This window comes from Ailuropoda melanoleuca, chromosome 4 (genome assembly GCF_002007445.2).
Source record: "Ailuropoda melanoleuca isolate Jingjing chromosome 4, ASM200744v2, whole genome shotgun sequence".
Classification (NCBI taxonomy): domain Eukaryota; kingdom Metazoa; phylum Chordata; class Mammalia; order Carnivora; family Ursidae; genus Ailuropoda; species Ailuropoda melanoleuca.
The window spans coordinates 52,695,547-52,711,399 of record NC_048221.1 but is presented as its reverse complement, the minus strand read 5'-3'; the positions used below and the strand labels follow the sequence as shown (position 1 = coordinate 52,711,399).

Here is a 15,853-nt window from a genome sequence, read left to right as displayed (position 1 = left end):
TGTGCCACCCAGGCGCCCCTCTATCATCTTTCTTATTTCCCTAAGATACCAAGAAACCTGCCCTGAGAATATTGAATTTCAGTGATTGAATTTCAATAATTGAGAATCTTTTCCATGTAGTTGGTAGTGATCTTTGCAAGGATGTTTTGTGGAGGTAAATTTGTTTTAATATTATTACGTGAGATCATACTCAGCTTATCGAGTATCTAGTGTATGCAAGATCTTTTTCATGTATATAATGTAATTTACATTACATGTCAGTTTTTTGAGGTAGTTCTTATCTCCCTTTTTTTAATTTAATTTTTTATTTTTTACAAATGAAATAATTAGGGCTTATGGAAAATTTTAAACTTGCTAAAGATCAGAGAGCTAGTACATAGCTGAGTCTAGTTTTTTGTGCTTTCTGCTCTAGCACAGATGCCTCAATATTGTACATTTTTATCACGTACTTAGTGTGAGGGGTGTAATACAAAGGCAGAGGATATAGAAGATCTTAGAAAGATCTAGACTGCCAAAAAATCCGTAACCTGTCAACTACATGCCTATATCTAAGGAGACTAATTTTCCGGAAACACCTAAGGAAAAAAAATTAAACAATTGGTCTTAGCAATTAAAGTGAGATTTGGAGTCCAGTAATTAACTCTTATAGTAGGAATGAATAAAGTAGAAATTTAGATAAAGGAGTAGAAGTTTCCCATTGCTTTCCACATCCACTGTCAGAAGGCCATGGTGAAATTGCTGGAAGTCCAGAAGCCACCAGTCTTAACCTCCAAACAGTGCTTTAAAGTAGGAAATGCAAGGTTATTTATCTTTGCTTCAGGTAATCTGACTGGCAGGTAATCTGATGGTAACAATGATTCTTTTTAAAAAATTTATTATGATGATGATGATTATTTAAGAAGCCCCAATACGGGGCTCGAACTCACGACCTTGAGATCAAGACCTGAACTGAGATCAAGAGTTGGACACTTAACCAGCTGAGCCACCTAGGTGCCTCAGCAATGATTCTTTTTAATTCTGTGCTTTCAGGGTTGTTTCCCTCCTGCCAAGATGCTACAGCTGTCTGAGGCGTACGAGAAGAATTCTCAAGCATTGTTTTAAAGGAAGTTCCACTTACCTTTTTGAGCCTTTCATTAACACAATACCTTAGGTTGGAAGAGACTTCTATAGTCATTTTATTCAGCTCTGTAACATTCTCCCCAAGTGGTTATTTGGCCTCTCAGAATCTCCCAAAGAAGCCCATTCAACTATGGATTCCTCTGTTAGGCAAATCTAACATATTAAACTGAAATCTATATTAAATTGTATTTCTCCGGTTAGGGCCAGAGTATATAGTGCCTCTGCAGGCAGGGTTTTCTTTCATAATGTGTTTCTGAAAAATCCCTTTTCTAGCCAAATAATCCCTAATCCTTGGGACTCCCTCCCTCCCTCCCTCCCTCCTTTCCTCCTTCCCACTTTTGCTCCCTCCCTCCCTCCTTTCCTCCTTCCCTCCTTTGCTCCCTCTCTCCCTCCCTTCTTCCCTCCCTTCTTCCCTCCCTTCCTTCCTTCCTTCCTTCCTTCCTTCCGTCCTTCCGTCCTTCCGTCCTTCCTTGGTTTTATTTATTTATTTGACAGAGAGAGAGTGCAGGTGCATAGGCAGGGAGAGGGAGAAGCAGGGAGCCCAGTGCAGGCTCGATCCCAGAACCCTGGGATCATGACCTGAGCTGAAGGCAGACGCTTAACTGACTGAGCCACCCAGGTGCCCTGGATATTTCACTCTTAATAATGATCATGGCTGGGGGTGCCTGGGTGGNATATTAGTCACCATACAGTACCTCCCCAGTTTTTGATGCAATGTTCCATGATTCATTATTTGCGTATAACACCCAGTGCACCATGCAATACATGCCCTCCTTAATACCCATCATCGGCCTATCCCCATCCCCCACCCCCCTCCCCTCTGAAGCCCTCAGTTTGTTTCCCAGAGTCCACAGTCTCTCGTGTTTTTTTTTTTTATTTTTTAATTCAGCAAATATTTATTTATTTATTTTTAATATTTTATTTATTTATTTGATAGAGAGATAGCCAGCAAGAGAGGGAACACAGGCACGGGGAGTGGGAGAGGAAGAAGCAGGCTCCCAGCAGAGGAGCCTGATGTGGGGCTCGATCCCAGGACTCCAGGATCTCGCCCTGAGCCAAAGGCAGATGCTTAAAGACTGAGCCACCCAGGAGCCCCTCAGCAAATATTTATTGATCCAGGTGTTCTAAGTGCTAGAATGCAATAGTGAATCCTAAGTATAAACACTGTACTGTGAAATATTATTATCTCTGTTTTATAAGTGAGGAAAACAGAAGATTGAGTTTGAAGTGAATTATCAGGTTCACGCAATTGGTTAAAAGTTTACTGGATATCAGAACCATGCCTTTCTAGCTCCAGAAGTCATGCTTTTGACCACTACTCTGTTGTGGGTCTTGCCAAGAATAATCTCATAGCTATTGGTATTGCCTAGAATAGATAGCTCAAGGAGAAGGTTGGCCTAAAGAATGGCTTAAAAATATTTCCTAGCTATGAGATTCAGAGGATTCTTGGGATACTAAATAAATTGGAAGCCTCCTGGGGCTCCACTGGAAAACTACACAGCAGGTAGATTTTTGACAGTCATAGATGTAAATTTGTGGTTCCAACAATTCACTGAGGTCCCCAGAGGTCCATGACAAATATGGAACGCTTCACAAATTTGAATATCATCCTTGTGCATGGGCCATGCTAATCAATCGCATTGTTCCGTTTTTATATATATGTTCCTGAAGCAAGCCCTGAGGTGTTCTTGCATATCATCGTTTTGAATACTTAGTCATACTGCTACATCAGCTCTTGATTATTCCAGTTCTTCAGTATTCCTCTTAAATTATGGTCTGTAGAACAACATAATACTCGGATATGGATATAGTAGGGACTAGAGCTGAGCTATTACTTTCCTAATTCTAAGGTACTCTTTGGTTCTTTTAATGTACGCAGCTTCATTTTGAAATTGTTTTTCCTTTTTGCAATCTGACTTATTTTTCATATCTTTAATTTTCATTTGGTGAAATTCATAGAATTTAATTCAGCATAATTGAAATTTTTATAGATAGTGACTTAAACATGACAGATGCTTAGTAATTTTGAGAATGTTAGAAGACTTTTCTGAAGAACTTACCTCTTGTTTCTAAAATATTTGCTTTTAAGAGTGAGATGCTTTCAAATTATATCTTCTTTTAATATGGTGTTAAAGGTGGGGAATGTCACTTAATATTTCCTACCTTGAGCACCTAATTTTCCTTACTTTATATTTATAGTATTATTTAATGTATGAACATGTTCAAATCAGAATAATTAAGAGTTTTGTGGCATGTTTAAGAATCTAGTCATTTATTATACTTAGATCTTCAGGAACTTTTGTTTTTAAATCATTGCTCAACTCTTTTTGTTTTTGTTTTATTTTTTTAAAGTAGGCTCCATGCCCAGCGTGGAGCCAAACATGGGGCTTGAACTCACGACCCTGAAATCAAGACCTAGCTGAGATCAAGAGTCGGATGCTTAACCAACTGAGCTACCCAGGGGTCCCAGCATTGTCTTCTTTAATGTCTGTTTGGTGATACTTGAAATCCAAAGAGTTTTTGTCTTAAAGACAAAACAAAACAGTAATTCCCAGCTCAAAATAATAGAAATTTCAGCCGACTAATATAAAAGAAGTGGCTTTGATTGCAATAAAGTATCTCTCAGGAAATCAGATATGATGACAGGGGAGTGGTCTAGGTATGTAGGGGATGAAGAGGAAGAAATTCTTGTTAGCCATTTATTTCCTCTTAGGGGAGGGTAAGATAGAAATGTTGCTTCCCCATCGTATTTGTGATATCATGATCTTATACTTCACAGAGATTTTTTAAAAATAGTATTGGCACTTCCAGTGAGGCTGTTAGAAAAATTTGATCTTAACAGTGCAAATTGTCATCTGGAAAGCAGTATTTGACATTTGAATATTGCTTTCCTGGGTTGGATGTGAAATTTTTTAGTTGGAGTGAAATTCTCATATTTGATTTTTGAGCCAGAGTCTTAATTGGATGTTGACAATTTAATTTGAACCTAAATCATTTTAGCAGATATCAGTAGCAGGGAATTAATTCATTTCCTGGTTTACTTGGGAAGTATGTTACTAGGAAGCTTTAGTCTAAACCATGATTTTTAGAAGCCCTCTGCTGATACCTTCTGGTATTGCTGAGAGTAATGTTTGATGAAATAACATGCTAATTCTTTTGTATTATACTAATGATTCTTACTGCCTGCAGTGTATTTTAAGCATAATTTTCTTGGTTAATACTAATGTAATCCCAAAGTCTTATTTTTAATTACCAACCAGGTTATGGAACTAATTCTTTCGTTTTTATCTTTCGTTTTCGTATAATTGACATACAGTATCCTATTAGTTTCAGGTGCACATTATAGTGATTTGATATTTTCATACATTATGAAATGATCCCTATGATAAGTCTAGTTACCATCTGTCATCATACAGAGTTATTACAGTATTATTGGCTATATTCTCTATGCTGTACATTGTGTCCTCATAACTGGAAGTTTGTACCTCTTAATCCCCTTCATCTATTTTGCCTGCCTCCCATCCCTCCCCCTCTGGTAACCAGCAGTTTGTTTCCTGTATCGGTGAGTCAGTTTCTGTTTTGTGTATTTTGTTTTTTAGATTACACATATAAGTGAAATCATATGGTATTTATCTTTCTCTGTCAGACTTATTTAGCATAATACCCACTGGGTCTATTCAGGTTGGTGCAAATGGTAAGATTCCATTCTATTTTATGGCAGATATTCTGTTGTGTATTTATACCACATCTTCTTTATCCATTCATCTATCCATGAACACATAGGTTGCTTATGAATCTTGGCTATTGTAGATAATGCTTCAGTGAACATAGGGATGCATATACCTTTTCGTAAATCCCAAATTCTTATTTTTAATTACCAGCCAGGCTATGGAACTAACTCTTCATGAGTGTTGGCCTAAATTCCGAACTTTGCAAAAATTCTTATGGTTAGTAAATAATAGGATTTTTACTTTGTTTAGGAAGATTGTTTTGGTTTTTAAATAAGAGAAAGTTGAAAGTGTATCTTGAAAACCTAATTTAATATAAAGGTGCTTGGCTTTTTAAAGATCCTAGATACGGCAGCTTTCCAAAGACTCAATCTTCTTTCCTTTGCCTTGCTTTTAGAATTTACTTATAACATGAACATTTTCTTTAATAACTTAAAGTATTTCCTGTATCAGACTCTATTAAAGCATTTTGGTAGTATGCTCTAAATAGTATTGTAATTGGAAAGCTAATTTCAAGGACAACAATATAATTTTAAATGTTAATCAAAATGGACCTAGATGTCTTCTTGGGATCACTTCCAGTGTAGTATTCTGAGGAATCCAGCTTAGGCCTTTAAATGTAGGTAAATTTAGTCAAATTGGGTTTAATTTTTCGATCTAGGTTGGAGAGATAATGAGAGATATCCTTATAGGTTCCTTTTTTTCTGTGGATATGTATGTGTGTGTGTGTGTGTGTGTGTGTGTGTCCACACAGTTGTCACATGCATGGTAGACTTGTTGGAGAGCTGAATAATCCAGTGCTCTGTACTCTTTTGCCAAGAAAGTGTGTTATTATTTTGATATTTTGAAAGCTTATTTGGGTGCCATTAATTTCTCATGCTGAATATTTATTTATACATGGTTCATGATAAATGATGATGAACATTTAATATCTACCTTGGATCCATAATCATATAGCTAGGTTCCCTATGACCTAATATTTAAAAAAAAATAATAAAGGATATTAACTGTCTATAGTAGTGGTCTCCAAATTATTTTGCTCACCCATACCTAGAGCGTATCTCTTGATATTTTTATAAGTCGTGCACATATAATTGTTCCTATAAATTACAGGCATCACATAACATAAAAAATAAAACGATGAGATAGTAATATAAATGGAAGTTATAATGTTTTCTTACCACAGTCCATTGGATTCTCTTGCATACATACGGGAGTGCATGTATCCTATATTTAGGTCAAGATTAAAAGGTAGAATAGCTTTCCTCTAAAGATTTTTTGGATAATATGAAGATCATTTATATTTACCTTAGGAATGTGATCCTAACCACAATATAAGAACAGATTTTACAGCAGAACTGTCCAGTTTTGAGGTAGGTTGCCTTGGGAATATCAGGCAAAAGCTGGAGAACCAAACATCATGCATGTTGTAGGAAATACCGTGACTCCAGTTGACAGTCCAGCTGAACTAAACAACCTTTGATACTCCTAAATTCTGTGACTATTGATAGGAATTCATAGGTGGAGCATTTAAATTTGAAACACTATAGGAAAGTTAGCCTGTGAATGAAGATCTGGAACAGTACTACACTGGGAAATTGTTCAACTTCTTCATTCAGACCTTCTGCTCAGAACTCCTCCTGCTGTCTTCTTTAGAAATTTGATGATTTCTGATTCTCAAGCCGTCTCCACATAGGAAAAAGTTTTAAGGCCTTTTGTAAGCCTATACCTTGACTATATGGAAGAATAAATACATAAGTAAGGAATTCCAGCAATGAACTTTATCAACAAACTTTTACTCTGCTGCTTTATACCAAATAAAAAGAGAGAAGCAGGGAGAAAGAGAACATGAAAGCAAGTTTAGAGTGAACAATTATTCTAAAGTGTATAATATCTTAGATGACTTAGTAGATAGATTCCCTCTAAAAGATACAAGTACTGTTTCATTAAAAGCAATTTGTTCTGCAGTATAATCAAATAACTTTACTTTTTTAAGCTCAAAATTGTATCACCATAAAAACAAAAACTTTAGTATCCATCCCTGCCTTCCTTTTTCTTTTTTCTTTTTCCTTTTTGGTGAGGGGATGGTTTTGTGAAATCCAGTTAGCAAAGATAAGCCAGCAATAAACTTAACAGCTTTTTCACTATACTTGATTTGAGTATTGTGCTACAGAGTACCTACTTAGGTTTCTCTGTAGTGGTGGTGGTTTCCTTCTTTCCTGGTTTATGAAATACCCTGTTCTCTCTCATTGTTCACATAGAGGCAGAAGCCCTTCTGCCCCAGTGAGTCTAAGAGAGTCAAATGCTGGAATCACCAGAACTTGAGATATTTTTAAATGGCTAATCCTGTATTTGTTGAGATTTCCCTCTCAGGAGCACTTTTCTTTTTAAAATATAAAAACTGCAGAATGAATGGCCATAAAAGTGAAAGAGAGTCCTAATTCTGATGTTTATTTCTCAACATTTCTTTATAGGAATCTTAGTAATGGGAGTAGTATATCACAGGAACTGAAGATCTGTATAATCTACCCCATATGGATGTTCTGTGGGAAATGTTTTCTAGAACTTTAGTGAAATAGAAGGTTATAGAACATAATACAATCCTGGGGAGCATATGCTTGGTTTATTAATAAAAGTCTCATATGCTAAGTGGCTATGCAAATACACATCTAAGTAACCACCCTATCATAGTGTAGGAGTAGAGTATCTTAAACATTTTTTCTGACTTTAGCTCACCAGAGGCTTTCCAACAACTTTGAACTTGTTTTCAACTATTGTAGATTGTTCAGGACACAACTATACATTCTTTCTTCAGGGTTAAAGAAACAGTGTCCATGTTTTCTTTTGCTTGGAACTGTTGTCTGGTACAAAGATGCAAAACGGCTGAAGAAACAATCTACCCATTTTGTTATTGAAACTGATTGTTTACGATTAGAAACATTTCTCTGATAAGCATCTTTCCATTCTCCATATTCCTTGCATGTCACACAATGTCTTTACAAAATTTATGATGAGTTACACCAAACATAGAATGAAATTAAGTTTAAGCAGATAAATACTTGTGAGGCTAATTTATTCTTCTTAGAAATGTTCCCCCAGAGGGCTTTCAAGTGTAAGGTGATCGTGCTTAAGTTTCTTGGCAAAAAGTTGGAATTCAGGCTGTTTTCTGTTGTCAGAAGTTGAGCTTTGTGAGAATGGGAATAAAGATTTTATGATCTGATTACAGCTCAGGAGACTTTAGGCCACAGTATAAATTATTGGCCTTGGTTCTACATACTGGTTTGGGATGTATATCCCTTGTTTTTTGCTCCTAGTTTTATGTCCTTACCTTTCATTGCATTCGGGTGCAGAGATCTGTGGATTGGTACAGAAATTCAAAACAAGCTTGACTGTCGTATCGTTTTCATCATTGTAAGGATTTGTAGCTGTAGTGTTTTACTAAATAAAATCAATTGAATAAAAAATTTTCTTATTTAGAGGGCTCACGCTTTATCACATATAGACTATGTTTACTGAGTAGTTATTTTTTTTCCTCTTTTAGTGGGATTTACCTAAAAATTAGGTAAAAAAAGAATTAGCTACCATTGAAACTGCCAAAAAAAAAAAAATCTTTGCAAGAAGAATTGATGTTTATATAAGGAAAAAACATCCTTCTGCATCTGTCCTTTACTACAGCATAAACTGCACTTTACTTCTGGTCACCAGATATGTGGTTTTTCCCACCCAGACCAAGCACTTCTCTGCAATACGAGCTGAGTGTCCCACAATTTGATGCAATTTTGACCTTAACTGAGGATAGCTTCAGATCCCACAGATTAAGGGCACAGACCCACAAGACTGCTTCCCCTCCCACTTCAGCTGCCATTGGCAAATCCAGGTTTTCACCTGTGCTTTGACCAGCTGGCTGTAGATCAAATGATCCCACTGTTCGCTCCTTGGGTTCCATTAATTTGCTAGAGAGGCTTACAGAACTCAGGAAAATATTTTACTTACTAGATTACAGGTTTATTTTAAAAGGATGTAACTCCAGAATGGCCAAGAGATGCAAAGGGCAAGGTATATGGGAAGAGGCGCGGAGCTTCCATGCCCTCTAGGTGTGTCTTCTTCCCAGAACCTCCGTGTTTCACCAACCTGGAAGTTCTCAGAACCCCATAGTTAAGGGATTTTTGTGGGAGCTTCATTACATAGACATGATTGATGAGATCATTGGCCTGTGGTGATTGATCACAATCTCCAGTCCCTCTTTACTCCTTGGAGGTGAGGGGTTGTGGGGCTGAAAGTTCCACCTCCAATTACATGGTTGGTTCCCCTGGCAACCAGCTCCCATCCTGTGGTTAACTAGGGGCTTTCCACAAGTCACCTCATAAACATAAAATCAGGTGTGGTTGAATGGGGGCTTGTTTTGAATAATATGTCCCCTTTATGCTCCAAAGCTATTTCAGGATCTAAGGACAAAAGACCAAAAGATGCTCCCTTTGCTCTTAATGCTTAGAAAATTCCAAGAGTTTGGGGAGCTATGAGCCAATAACTGGGATAGAAGACCAAAGAATATTTATTATGAATCACATATTTATTACATATCATATGCTTAATGTGAAAATATCAGAGCCATTCTTTTTTGTATGATTGAATGTTTTAAGTCCATATTTTTCTGTAGAGACTTACTCTCCTTAAAGGTTAGAACCCTTGGGATTTTTTTTTCTTCCTCTTAGCTTTTATCTCTTATCATTCGTTGTTTGTAGCTTCACAATTCTGTATTGTCTTAGTACTGTTTTTTTGAAATTGCAGCTGGAAACTCTGAAAAACATTTTGACAAAGGAAGACTGAATTGTGACCTTAGACCAACAATAAGCTGCAGGAACAAATTAAGTTAAGAAATTAATATTATTTCAGATACATATCTTTGTCCTTAGTCTTTCAGAGAATTGTTGAAACCAAGAATTTAAAAGTCGTCTATTTGCTTTTCAGCACAATTAGAAGTATAAAACATTCTACTTGCTTACAAATTTGCTTAAATTTTTTGTGAAGGAGTTTCTGTAGACTCATATACTATCATTTTTCAGATTCTGAGAGCTCTCACAAACAAATGTTTTTCCCACCATATCTAACCCAAGGAAATTTTATTTTAACCTTTATGTTTATCATTAAAACGTTAAAAAAAGAAAAGCCACTACAGAGTTCTAATAATCAGAACTCTGTATTCTGTTTCCTTTCTGAGGCAACCATTTTTAAACTTTCAACTTTTTATACTGGAATTTATTTAAATATTTTCTAAATAACATGTTTATGCCATTTGTTTCTGTTGTAGATAGTATCTGTTGATTTCTTACAATGAAGATGATGATTAAGCTCTCTTATCTCTCCTGCCCACATCTCATTAAAATTTTAATTAAATTTTGATAAACTGTTTACATATGCCAATGTAAATATTTTTACATTGTTGGGGAATGGAAAATTTTCCTCTGTCCTTTGAGGTTCTTTTGGCTGGTCTATGAATTAAGTTGACATAAGACATATTAATAGGAGAAAATCATATTTCATTATTTAAGTAAGGTGGCTCCATAAGAATATGAGGCCCATAGGAAGTCAGGCAATTGAGGCTTATATGCCATCCAGAGCTAAGGAGAAGTGAGTTAGGGTCTGGGACTTCAAAGGAAAGGAAGACAATTCATAGGAAGATGAAAAAGAGTAAATGTTTGGTAAACAAATGTTTGCTGGATCAGACAGATCCAGTGGGGCATAGAGAGGAATTGTAACAGACTTTTATGCTAGAAGTCCCTTCCTGGAGCAGGTCCTCTATCTAAATTCTTTTAGGCATTGTGGGGGAAGGTAGAAGTTTCTTTGTGAGCCTCTGATTCTTAAAAATTATTAGCCTAGAATCATCCACATGCCAAAGAGAAATATTTTGGTATGGCAGATTTTGCTCCCCTACAGTCCTGCAGTTGAGTTGGTAGATTGTTTCATCTCAGTGAATCAGTCACAGTCCTGACAATAGGTCAGTTCAGTTAAACTCATTTCAGGAGGCGGTGATCTTAGCTCTGGATGGCATATAAGCCTCAGCTGCCTGACTTCCTATGGGAAGTTTATCAAAATTTAATTAAAATTTTAACAAGATGTGGGCAGAGAGATAAGAGAGCTTAATCATCATCTTCATTGTAAGAAATCAACAGATACTATCTACAACAGAAACAAATGGCATAAGCATGTTATTTAGAAAATATTTAAATAAATTCCAGTATAAAAAGTTAAAAGTTTAAAAATGGTTGCCTCAGAAAGGAAACAGAATACAGAGTTCTGATTATTAGAACTCTGTAGTGGCTTTTTTTTTTTTTTAATGTTTTAATGATAGACATGAAGGTTAAAATAAATTTCCTTGGGTTAGATATGGTGGGAAAAACATTTGTTTGTGAGAGCTCTCAGAATCTGAAAAATGATAGTGTATGAGTCTACATCTGTTCAAGTTTGATCATGAGATTGCCACAATTCAGTCACATCCTCAGGCTCTACTTCTAGTTCTCTTACTATTTCCACCACATCTGTAGTTACTTCCTCCCCTGAAGTCTTGAACCCCTCAGAGTCATCCATGAGGGTGGGAATCAACTTCTTCCAAACTCCTGTTCATATTGATATTTTGACCACTTCCCATGAATCACAGATGTTCTTAATGGCATCTAGAATGGTGAATCCTTTCCAGAAGGTTTTCAATGGACTTTGCCCAGATCCACCAAAGGAATCACTATCTGTGACAGCTATAGTCTTATGGAAGAAGTTGATTCCAGCCCTTATGGATGATTTTGAGGCTACAGTATTGTGTAAACATTAATTTTATATGTACTGGGAAGCTGGAAAATTCATTTGACTCACTTTATTATGGTATTTACTATATTGCCGTGGTCTGGTACTAAGATTTCAGTATCTCTGAGTTATACCTGTAGCGAGCAATTGTGAACTTTTACACCAGCATTCTTTAGATTGGCAAATTCGTGAATACATTTCACAATTTCTAGGAACCTATGCTCCTTCATAGTACATTCTATCAATAAAGCATAAAACATGTTTACTAACAGACCCAAATTTATCTTTAGTTTTCTGTAATATGGAAGCCAAAGGTAGATAAACCTATGTTCAGTAATTAATGTTTCATTATTTTATTTTATTTGGAAATAATCTAAATATTCAATGAATTTCTATCATTTAACTTAGCAAAACTCTACAAAGTTTTAGATTGCCAAAAATATTTTGGAAACTATTTTTAAGTACACACACCATAAAACATAATTATTCCTAAAAAGTTCACCTAAAAATTCCTGTCTCACTTATATCTGTCTAAATCATTTGCTTTCAACAATGATGGTTACATTAGTCACAAAAACTTCATGAGACGTTAGATAAAGCCAGCTTTCATCCAAGCTACTTTTTTTATTGACAAATTTTGTAAGACATATAACATGAACTTACTTGATTAGTAAACCTAAGTAGAGTAAAAATAATTAATGTTGATAACTCTAAAGACATGTCTGTATTAATTAAACCAACAAACTTAAACTAGTTTTTATTTACCAAAGAGTTTTACCAGATCATATGAACTTGGAAAGCATTTGGGTTTCTGAGAGTTTGGAAATAGTGAATTTATATAAGCACTCACCTTTAAGTCAATTATATAGAGATCTTTTGCAAATTAATGTTGGGAATACCACCCAGAGGTAGGGAAATGTCTGTATACCATATATATAATGTATAGACATACATATGGACAAACAGATTTTAGAGCTTCTGTTTTAAAAAAATATAAAACTCACAAGTTTATAAATAACAGTTGGAATAAAAGTTTACTTGCTCAGATGGCCAAAGTCCTTTACTGTTTGTGGAGAAGACATTTAAGATTGTATTTGTCCCTGGAAGGAGGTTGTGGTCTAAAGTTTGGGCAAGAGAGCCCTCTTTGCAGTTTGTACTTAAAAAAAAAAAAAAGATTTTATTTAAGCATTTGTCAGAGAGAGAGCGCGCACAAACGGGGAGTGGCAGGCAGAGGGAGAAGCAGGCTCCCCGCTGAGCAAGGAGCCCTATGTGAGACTTGATCCCAGGATCCTAGGATCACAACCCTACCGCAAGACAGGCGCTTAACTGAACCACCCAGGCATCTAAAAGTCATCTTTACCTCCTTTTCCCCCCCTTTAGTCTTAGGGGAGTGTGGGCATTGTTTTAGATTCCTCCCAGCTTGTTTACATTTCAAAGACCTGGCAAGAATTACATCTTTAAGAGACTGAGAAAGGAGGCAAGTTCTTCGAAGAAGGACTTTGGTTTACTAAGGCCAATAATTCACAAGCATTTTGAGATAAATAGGGGAGCTTTTAAAATTGGTAGAAGAGAATTGATAGACTTTGGATCGCCTGTAGAGCCTTTTTTAGTTTTGCAAAGATTTGTAAGATTAGGACAGCTGCTCTCATTTTTTTTCCCAAAGAATTGTGTTGCAGCCTAAGTGATATCAGGGGGCTGATCTGCACATTCAATTACATTATCTACAAATTGCTCTTTTCCCTTTGGGTACATAGTTTTATTTTAGCTTAGCAGAGGAGAATAAAAGAAAGTCCTATTGGATTTTGAATATAAGCTTCTAATTTCTGATCAGCTTCAACCATAGAGCTACTTAAAATGCTTTTATTTATTTATTTTTAAAGGTTTTTTTTTTTTTTTTTTTTAAGATTTTATTTATGTGACAGAGAGACAGCCAGCGAGAGAGGGTACACAGCAGGGGAGTGGGAGAGGAAGAAGCAGGCTCCCAGTGCAGGAGCCTGATGTGGGACTCGATCCCCGAACGCTGGGATCACACCCTGAGCCTAAGGCAGACGATTAACAACTGTGCTACCCAGGCGCCCCTATTTTTAAAGGTTTAATTTATTTGTCAGAGAGAGAGAGTGAACTCCCAAGTAGGGGGAGCTGCAGTCAGAGCAAGGAGCAGGGAGCCCAATGTGGGACTCGATCCCAGGACCCTGGGATCATGACCTGAGCCGAAGGCAGACGCTTAACTGACTGAGCTACCCAGGCGCCCTTAAAATCCTTTTAAATATCTTGTTAGTTTTTATCTGGGACAAACAATAATATTTCTGGTAGTACTGAACAACTTCATGGACTTAAGAGGCATCTTCAAAGAGCATGCAAAAGGTTACTACTTTCCTAAGATCCAATCTCTCCCAAAGATAGCCAAAAGAAAGAATCCATTGCCTGCCCTGTCCCAGGCAGGCAGAAAGCCAAGCCAAGCTATTAGGACTCAAAACCATGTTGGTAAGATTTTGCTGCCTGCCCCCCACACTTTGTTTTAAAGATAGCTACAATTTCCTGGACTGTAGTTCTTAGACATAAAATTACCAGGTGTGCTAAATTCTTTGGATTTTAAGGGGGAATTTATGTTGGATGTAGAGTTTAATTTTTGTTATAATTTGTGTTCTTTCATTTTGTAGAAAGGAGTCCCTAAGGCTAAGCCATTATATTTCTTTGTGTGCACTTTTTAATTGGTCTTTCTACAGGTGCCAATAAGATAACTGTTCAGGATGAGAGCTCTTTAAAATTTTTTAAATATATATTTTTTCCAATTCAAAAGATTGGATCATCTGGCCTTTGATGAGTAGGATCTATTAATCTCAACAGCGACTCAAACCAGTAAACCAGTAAACGAAGTATGTACAAAGCATCTCAGAAGAGAGTGTAAAATATGCAGCCCTTACAAGGTCCGGAGAGTTCACTCCCACAGACAGTCTAAGAAAGCAGAGGCCTTCATCTCACAGGCAAATAAGGATGGTGTAATGAAAATGGTGTCTCCCGTCTCTTACAGGAACATGAGATGCTTCTAGTCACAAACCCCCTAATCTGTGACACCAGGCAGGTGCTACCGGAATGGGACTTTTCCAGCACTGACAAAGTGATGAAGGTTGAGATGCCAAAGTGACCCATGTGGGGTGGCTTGTGACTTCATGTCTGGGAACCCTGGTCTGTTTGGCTCCTGAGGTGTACCCCACTAAGTACACCCTCCAGAGACCAGAGAGAATATTTTCACTAGTCACAAAGCCAAGCTTTCAGGACATAGTAACAAAATGAGATGAAAAGCCTCATCTAGTTTTTACTTAGGGGACCCACAGCAAAGTTTGTGTAAACAGATGATGGTCTGGTGAGAACTGTGAACTGACCAGTCTCTGAGGCCAGCTTGAAAAGCAGGCTTATAGGACATATGCCTGTGCTCTAGCCTATGGTTTTTACTCCTTACAACAAATGACCCAACTGAGACAAAAAAAAAAACAGTGACCATCTCGAAGAGTTATAGGATGAATAAAAAATCAAGAGTACTCATTGTCAAATTTAGTAGTTATTGTGCCCAAATATTTTCCACAGATATTTTCTCCTGCTAATCTAAATTTGAGAGAGAGAGAGAGGACTTTGACCACTTTCACTTACACCAGACCCTGCAGATAGAGATCTTGAAGGCTGATATGGTAAGAATCTTACCTTCTGCTGGCTTATCTGCGTCAGTCTTAGGAGCAAGTTTTCCAGCCAGTGAAGATCTTGCCAACTATACCAAAACTATAGGGGAGTCAAAATTTGTCCTCTCTCCTTCAGGGTTCTTTTGGCTGGTATAAAATTTAAATTGACATGAGGCAGGTTAACAGGAGAAAATCATGCTTAATTACATATGTGTGAGGGCTCCATAAGAATGAGATCCACAGGCAGTTAGGCAGTTGAGGCTTAAATGCCATCCAGAGCTAAGGAGAAATGGGTAGGGGCCTGGGACTTCAAAGGAAAGGAAGACAATTCACAAGAAAATGAAAAAGAGTAAATGTTTGGTAAACAAATGTTGGCTGGATCAGACAGATCCAGTGGGGCATAGGGAGGAATTGTAGCAAACAGACTTTGCTGAGTCCTTCCATCTACCACACCAAATTCAGGTTATACTGTCATTACCTGTGGTGATAGCTCCCTTCCTAGAGCGAGTCCTCTATCTAAATTCTTTGAGGCATTTG

At 36.9% G+C, this 15,853-nt stretch overlaps 1 protein-coding gene and 1 non-coding gene across 6 annotated transcripts in view; one reads left to right on the top strand and one right to left on the bottom strand.

The window, feature by feature from the left end:
- Positions 1-15,853, top strand: part of TMCC1 (transmembrane and coiled-coil domain family 1) — a 239,531-nt gene that overhangs the window by 75,121 nt on the left and 148,557 nt on the right. The gene's annotated exons all lie outside the window — the stretch shown is intronic.
- LOC117802099 lies at positions 2,694-2,795 on the bottom strand. Its single transcript, XR_004625156.1, has one exon. It is a non-coding gene; the product is annotated as a U6 spliceosomal RNA (small nuclear RNA).